At 41.4% G+C, this 8729-nt stretch overlaps 1 protein-coding gene across 2 annotated transcripts in view; it reads left to right on the plus strand.

Annotated features, from left to right (window-relative positions):
• The window catches only part of hivep2a (HIVEP zinc finger 2a), a 105080-nt gene that overhangs the window by 59910 nt on the left and 36441 nt on the right, over positions 1-8729 (plus strand). The gene's annotated exons all lie outside the window — the stretch shown is intronic.

Raw genomic sequence — 8729 nt, forward strand, 5'->3', positions numbered from 1 at the left:
ATGATGGGCGTGCATGTTGATGTATTTCCCATCAGTTCTGGTCATCCTTCCTCCACCCATTCCCAGAACCTCCTGACTCACTGAACAAACTGCTTGTCAGCAGTTTATGTGAAGGCATCTTTGATTCTGTTAAAAAGGCTTGCTGCTACTCCGACATGGCCGTGCTGCGAAGGTGGTTGTGACCTGAATTGGAGACTTTCATTTGTTTATGTGTATGTGGAGTGAGACCACAGGGAGAGACCACTGACTCATCTGAATAGAAAACCAAGAATTGGTTTCATTGAAGTTTATTGAAAGTTGAACACCTGGAAGGGGATGGATGAGGGAGGGGCCTCTGACACAAGATCCAGCTGGTCTGCTGACTGTTAGTTTTGTTTAATTAGAGGGACTTCATCTGAGGCACTCGTGAAAATCGTAGTACATCTGATATGGTAGCAAAGCAGACCCAGTACCCCTACGTGCCGCTGCGGTAACTCCCATCTGCATGCGTCATGCCGCCTGTGAGTCTGCAGTGTCACCTGTATGCATTGTGGATTTTGATCCTGAATTATAGAAACAAACACTGTTGCACTTTAAAAATTAGGAGTGTAACGATTTATTTCACAAGGATTTGATTCATATCATAATTTGTGGTTACTGCTATGATTCATAGTCGATATTGGTTCATTTTGAAATCTGATTGGATCCAATTCACAGACCTAAAATTGATCCAGAACATCTTTCTCTAGAACTTCCACCGGTGTGACTCAGAGAAATTCCTGGTACTGAACAGTGCAGCTGAGGTTTTCCAGATTCTTCTATTTCTTCAAGATAATCAATTGTAAATTTAATATGTGAACAAACAAACAAGTAAACAAGAATGACCGTCAAATCCGTTCACATTTTAGTTTGATAAATTTCAGCACATTGTTGTTTTTCCACATCAGAATAATCATTATTAGAACATTCTAGCACACTGTATGGTCACATGACTTTGTAAAAGTGTTTCCACACATTGGACTGAAATGATGGTTGATCCCTTTTTGCTCCATCACTTGTGTTGTCTGCTGTGATGGTCGCTTTTACATTATGGTTAATACACCAACCGCAAATCAGTCCAAATGGTAGTTTTCAATATCGATTATAGATCATTTCATCATATTTTGAAACAATTTTAGACTTAAACTTATCTGTATTGATCCCTTTGTGACAGCACCCTTGGGGAAATTAAGTTTTCAGCAGCTTACCAAAGTATACACAATAAAAATCTCAATATGCAAAGTATACACTAGAATTAGATAGAGATAGAATAATAAAGTACAATAAACATAAAAAGAGCAAAGTACGGCGGTATTGAAGCAGTTTTGAGTGTGTGATTGAGTTATTGCACATGATAGGTTATTACATGATAGGTTAATTATTGTACTTTATACATTTATTTCACATGAGTGGATGAATGAGTTGCTGAATGGATTTGTTACCAGTCCACCTCTACTATCTCCTCCCACCCAGTGAAGCATTGTAGAGTTTGACGGCCTGGAGCACAATAGAGTTCCTGAGTCTATTGGTCCTGCATTTAGGTACGAGCAGTCTCTCTCTGAACAGGCTCCTCTGGCTGGTGATGACGGTGTAAAGGTATATAAAGGTTTATAAAGGTATCGGTCAGTTCTAGGATTCAGGTATTTAAACTGCCAAATCATTGGACAAATGAATGTCACTGGCATGAGATTGGAATTCAGTTCAATTAACAACTTGCCTCAGATCGATCTGTTTGGATCTTAGTTAATTAATTGTTGCACCTCTAGTAAAGACTATTATCTATTATCATCAGTCTATCTTTTGCTTGTTATGTTCCTTTACAGTCTGGGATTAATTAAACTTTTTACTTTGAAATATGAATTTTCTCTGGTTTTGCTAGATCGCCCCCTCCCCAATCAGATGATCATGATGTACAATCAGACTGAGGCCTCCGAGGACTTTGCACATTCTCCTGGGTCTCAGATACCAGGACTTCCACTACAAGGACAATCTGCATGACTGAGTGATTAAGATTATAGTATCTTCTATTTTTAGCTGTGATTTTATTGTTCTTTAAACTTTTAATGTGCGGCGCCTTGTTTGACTAAGGTCATTTTAAGGCGCCATATAAATTTAATAAACTTAAACCTAACTTAAACTTATTGTGATACCGTTGGATCATCATAGACTCCCCTGCTCAGTCTGGATATATTTTACATCATGTGTTTCCATGTTGTGCCTCTAGGTTTTTTTAACACTAAGCTCATTTGGGCTTCTTTCCTAAATCTTTTACTCTCGCGATAGCGGACTTTGGACCCCTCTGTTTGGAGTGTGAAACTTAAAAAATAATAATTCCGGACACGACTTTGACTTCAACTGTCACTCTAAATCAAGGGGGAGGGCTAAGGGAGAGGGAGAAGGGGAGTATTCGGAACGGGCCTTAGTCTCTCTAGCATGTCCTGGGTCATCCCCGGGCACTCCACCCAATGGGACATGCCCGGAACACCTCTCCAGGGAGGAGTTTAGGAGGCATCTGGAGTATATGCCTAAGTCACCTCAGATGACTCAACTCAATATGGAGGCGAATCGGCTCTACTCCGAGCTCTCTCCGGGTGACCGAGCTTCTCACCCTATCTCTAAGGGAGCGCCCAGCCACCCTCAGCTTGTAGTCGGGATCTTGTTCTTTCGGTCATGACCCAAAGCTCATGATCATAACTGAGCACTGAAATCAAGATCAACCATTGAATTGAGAGCATAGTAGCTCTCAATTCAATGGTCTATTTACAATTTCCATTTCTTTACTTTCTCTCTTCATCACAACGGACCCGTGCAGCGACCGCATGACGACAGATGCCGCTCCAATCCGCCTGTTGATCTCACGCTCCCATTTTCCCTCACTCTTGAACAAGACCCCAAGATATTTAATCTACTCCACCTGAGGCAGGAGCACTCTACCCACCGTTTTATTTTGATGCATGCATGTAATTCAGGGCTTTAAAAAACAGCTTCATTTTGAGCACAGATGTATCATAGTTTCCAGGGTGTTAGGGCACGTTGGGTCTCAAGAGTTGAGACTTTTAACAGCTGCACGTCTAATGTCTGCAAAAGAAAACAAGAGTTTTCCATGACTTCAGCTCATATTTTGGCCTGATGACCACTTTTCAGTACTAAAGCCCCAGAGCTCTTCAGCTGGACGCCCACACAACATTACTCACTTGGAAGGCAGAAACATTATTTTATCAACTGCTTATGGTGAGCCGCCTTTCAGTATTCAGAACAGTACTACCTTATGACATGTGGTTTTGGAGATCCACTGTCTGAAAAGCGGGACCGACTGCGGAGGCATCCAGACACCACATCTTCTGTGCAGATTTTCTACCCCCTTAGTCGGACTAAAAGAGTCAAAGAAAGGTGAGGGGAGGGGCTGTACTGATTTAAGTGGATAATCTGGGTCCTTGATGCTCAGTGACAAGCTGCAGGTAAACTGAAAAAAGCTTCCCATGATGCCAGAAATAGTGTTTACCTTTATTGCCAACCCCCCTTTTAAAAATAATATAGTTGTATCGATTAAAGTCTTAACAAAATCCCAAATTAACCAGTATTAGTCGTGTGAACAAACGCCAAAGGCTTTCATTTTTAGCATATTATGTTAATTTTAAATAATCCTCCTACTGCAGACTCCCTTGGCCCTTGTGCTCTCTTATGGGGTCCAGATGACCCCCCTTTACATTGAGGTCTGATCCCTCCCATGATAAAGGTGGACAGAATGTTATGTCTGCCATGGACATCAGTGAAGATAAAAATTCCTTGAAAAAAATTGTTCAGTGTGCTGTCTTGTGGGGTCTAGATGACCCCACTTTTAATGTAAACATGCCTCGGGTATCACAAGGGTTACGTGAACTTGGTCTTTGTTTTTTTTTGTGGAATAGATAGTGCTTGGAGCCACCAAACTTAACTGACAAGTGCAGTATGACTGCAAACGGAGCTCCTTCTGATCCAGCATCTGGGCTTTGTAGTTTTTATTTTTAAATAACTATTTAAAAAGACAACATACAAAGGGAAGTTTTGAATGAATAAATGATATGCTTTATTGGGGTTCTGTGATGAGGCAAAACCTGCCGCAGCGCAAACTGAAGGTACGGAGGCCCCTTGGGCTCCTCCTGCAGTCTTCAGTGGCTCCTGTCTCCAAGCAAACTTGTGACTGTTTTTGTTTCTTGGTGTCCCAGTCGACATTCCACATAACAAGGGTGACCTTTTGGGCTTGCCATGTCTTAGCCTCTGAGGTTGGACTATGAAAGTTATGAGCACAGTTTAAGGCAGCATCAGACCTCTCATGGCCTCCCCCAGTCATCTGCCTCCCTGAGCTTTATCATTCTTCCTACTCAGCTTCCTGCCCCATAAATATTTGAACAGCCCCATTAGTGGCTGAGGTAATCTTAATGCTCTCATCCACGCACACATTCATTGAGGCTGCGGTAGGAGCGTAGTCGTACCTAATAGCTTCAATGAAGCATTGGGCCCTCAAGCTAGCAGGCTAATGAAGAGTGAAGCAGGTTTAACAAGTTTAGACTGGTCATTAACGCACAAAACTGATTAAGTAACAGACAAAAAGGAGGGTTCGTTAATGAGTTGTATGATTAATTAAAATCATAGATGATAGAAAGTGTAACTTTAAATGGGAAAGGGGAGAAGAATGATCGCACTGAAGGTTGGAGGAGAAAAGGAAAGATATGAAGAACAGGAAAGGAATTAAGAACACTGAAAATGAGAAAAGCAGAATTAGTATTGGAGGAAAAAGGAAAGATTTTGAAGGAGTACAAGTGGGAGAAGAGGACAATTATCATTTTTGTGAAATTCTGTTGTATCCGTGGAGACATAAGCCACAGAAGTGATGTAGAGAAAGATTGAATGCTGTAAACACTGGAGTCTGCCCTGACAGTCAGCTTTTTCAGAGTTGCATTCTGGGAGACTTTCGCCCCTTGTACACAGCCCCTGCCCAGTGCTCTTCAAGAGGGCAGGACTGTGAGGGCTGAGTGAAGCTGCGGAGGCAAACATTGCTGTGGTTTTTTGGGGGGGGTCCATTTGCCATGCTGTAGCGAGTCCCCCCCCACCCCCCCAGCCTTCCAGACTGCTGCATCGAAATGATCAGTAATGTTCTGCAGATGGTTGCTGTGGAGCGTCTCTGTAAATAGTGATAACTGTTTCTATGCAAAGGCAACGTGAGGAAATGCAAAACACGATGCAAAGCAACAAAAGGCTGAAGCTGCTAAATCCAGACCTTTCAGGGAACTTTTATCTTTAGCTGTTTCCCATTTTATAGGAGCTCCTCGGTGTTATGATTTCAATTTTCACCAGATTTTGGGGCTCAAATTGTGACTTACTGGTTGGAAGTTCAATGCAGAGCCTGCTGTATTAAATAGGAATAAAAAAGCTCTGCCTTTGCCACATAGTGTTGGCTTCATCAGAGAACTAAGAGGCTCTGAGGAACCTGTGTTAACTGAAGGTGATCACAGGGCTGCAAGACAGAACAAGAGAAACATGGACCCAAAAAGAGCAGATGCAAGAGTGAAGAAGAGGAAAAAGAAAGATGAGGAAGAAAAACAAATTGACAGATGAAAGCATTTAGACACAAGAGGACCTGGTTTAGAGGGCGTTCAGCAGCTGGAGCTACCAGCACCTTCAATTGGTCTGGTTGTTTCCGTACTGCGTGCAGAGGTACTACCGTAAGAGTTCTTCAGAAATAGTAAAACATTATAAAATAATATTACAGTACAAGGTAATCTTGGAAGAGCTTAAGTTCAGGTCCTGCTATGCCTGCCCATGTGTCTAGTGGTCCTTGAGCAAGACATTGAGTGCCACAATGCTCCCAGTGGCCCTGTTAGCACTTTGATAGCAGCTCTGCCTCCATCACTCCGAGTGTGACTGTGAATTTAAAGCTTTGGGCCAAATTAATGTGGAAAGTGCAATATCAGTGTCAGAAGAACAAACCACTGTCCACACAAGATGTCAAGGGTCTCTTTTCTTTTATGTTGGTTTTTGAGAAGCATACATTTTTTTCCAAGGAAAGTATGGCAGGAAACAACCCACGGTGTTGTATCATCAAGCCAAACAGGAGGCGTCCATTTTGAGAAGAGGTACTCTTTTATAGGTGGCTAGCCCCACCCCTTCACCAAACCAACCCAATTCCTAATCTAAAATTAAGCACATTAAAGAAACAAACATATGCAATTAACTTCTAAGCAATTCAACATAATAAAACAAAAATATGCCTCCCATTAAACATCAATTCCAAACAGAAAATACATAGCACAAAGAAAACATTTTTAATTTTAAACAGGCCTGTCAAAGGAAACCAAAAATCACTCGACTTCCTGAAACAGGAAGTGCTCCAAAATAAAACAGGAAGTGAGCAAATAAATCACAAAACAACCAAAATCCCGTGATTACCATTAAACTAAACAAAGTGAAATGCAACAGATGGTATAGCAGAACAGTGTGTGCACCCACTAATGCAATAACATACAAATCACTTTGTTAAAAACTAGAGCTGTCAGGCGATTACATTTTTTAATCCCGATTAATCGCATTTCCAGAGTTAACTCGCGATTAATCGCAAATTTACATGTGGCCTTTTTTTAAGGAAAAAAATGTGTGCTTCATGGAATTTAGCAGTTCTACATTAATTATGAAAACAAGAATGGAAAAATTAATCGTTTTCATCAGAAATACTTTATTTTGTAACATTGTATTGAGATAAACTTTCTTAACAATAAAAGGCTGTAACATAAAATGCCTGAAATAGAGATTTATCATTTCCGATTAACTTTTGTTTTTTAAAACATTAAAGACTGAGAAAAGCGGGATACTCTGTGGATAGTTTGACAGTCTGTTACTGCCGCCGCGTTCTCTGGCTGCAGCTCGATGCAGCGACGTGTCCAGCGGAGCTCACGCCATGAATATGCCGGCAGACAGACCGCTATGCTGGGGCTGGATCACGCTTAAACCTCCAGAACTTTGGGATATTTTGCATATTTTCGTGCGGCGAAAGAGGGACGAGCCACACACTCAAAGCTGAGATTTATCTTTTCATCTACAAATAACTGGCGTTGTTTAAACTACATTTAAAACGTACCCCAGTGCGCTTGCTGTTCGGAACGTCGGGGGTCCGCAGCTCTCAGGACGCATTAATCCGCGATTAATGTGTCAAAAAAATTGTCGGCGTCATGCACATGTCAAATTAACGCGTAATTAACGCGACAAATCTGACAGCCCTATCAAAAACCTTACTCAGGGACAGCTCTGTCACAATCAGGTATACATTGTTACATGTTTACTTTTCTCCAGTAGTTACTCATTTAAAGATCAAAACTTGAACATTCAAATTCCAACACTTTCTTCCTGTTTTTCCCTCCTTTACTGGCTTGCTTAGTAGGTTAAATTTCACTGACAACCCTTTTATGTAATATGCGATAAGATTAAATTGGATTATAACAATTATAACTATTAAAGCTTGCTTTGTCATTTTATAGCTTTTTTTGTAGAGCTTTGAGGCAGCTCGAGTTTTCTCAACAGCTGATATGACTGATTTGTCAGGCAAAAAGAGAAGCAGAATATTTGAGTTTTGAAAATATTTGATATTTATACTCTTGTTTTCCTTTAAGAAACACGCCAAGAGTTTTATTTTACATTAAATGATAAAATATCCAGGAGCTGTTTTGGCCCACTGACGCTGCTTCACAAACAACCGCAAGATTGTCATTTGTCTCAGGGTTTTAGCCCCCCACACCTTTTTCATGGTCTTGGTTGAGGACTTTTCTGCAGAAACTTGTGAAGTGGTAATTATATTGTATGCAACAATCTGTCCGAAAGCAGCTGGTTCTCTATTTTACTCATGAAAAATCTACTCCATAGTTGTTAACTAAATAAAGGTGACTGAGCAGGGATGTGCAGTCGGGGATGGCATTGCCTCAACTGTCACCTGTTTTCTACATCCCATCATGATCTATCTCAGCAAAGCATAAACACTCACCTGAGCGCAGGTGTCAGTCAGCTCACCTTTGCACTAATAATATTGGTGACAGAATGAAAGGCTTTACATGTGTGGGTTCATATGCAGAAGTGTGTGTGTGAACTGCAGTTGTATTGTGTACATTTAGAATAGTAAAGACTATTTTAACCAACAGGTATGTTTGTAACTACTGAATGTGTGTGTAGACATTGCACAACAGTTAAACTAATTACTTCCTTTTGGCTAACATAACAATCTAATGCTCTACATTTGTCTGTGGATCACCAATCACCTCATTTCTAACGTGTTTACATCACGTGACTGTCGGGTACGGTGGCTGTCTTGGTTCAGTTGTTCCGCTCTCGGTTTGTTTCGTATTCAGACTGAGGAATCTCAGAGTGAAGAGAAAATCAGTCCGAAAACAAACCAAGACCACCTGGAAAGATGGGTCAGAGAGCGGTTCCTGGTACAGGAAGGTAGTTATCCCTGCCAGGAGACAGATTCTGGCGGCAGGGGAGAACTACCTCAGCACCACAGCTACACGGAGAAAGTGGGTGTATGTTCATTATAGTCTGGGGGCGGAGCTTGCAGCACAGATTCTTCCTGGAGGGAGCAGTTGGCATGTCAGCACGTTTCCACCCGCTCATTTTCGTGGGTATGGGAGGGGCTGCTGCATACAGTGCAGGTTTTTACAGGATTACTCTTTAATGTATGAATGGATCAA

This window comes from Oryzias melastigma, linkage group LG24 (assembly GCF_002922805.2).
Source record: "Oryzias melastigma strain HK-1 linkage group LG24, ASM292280v2, whole genome shotgun sequence".
In the NCBI taxonomy this organism is placed as follows: Eukaryota; Metazoa; Chordata; class Actinopteri; order Beloniformes; family Adrianichthyidae; genus Oryzias; species Oryzias melastigma.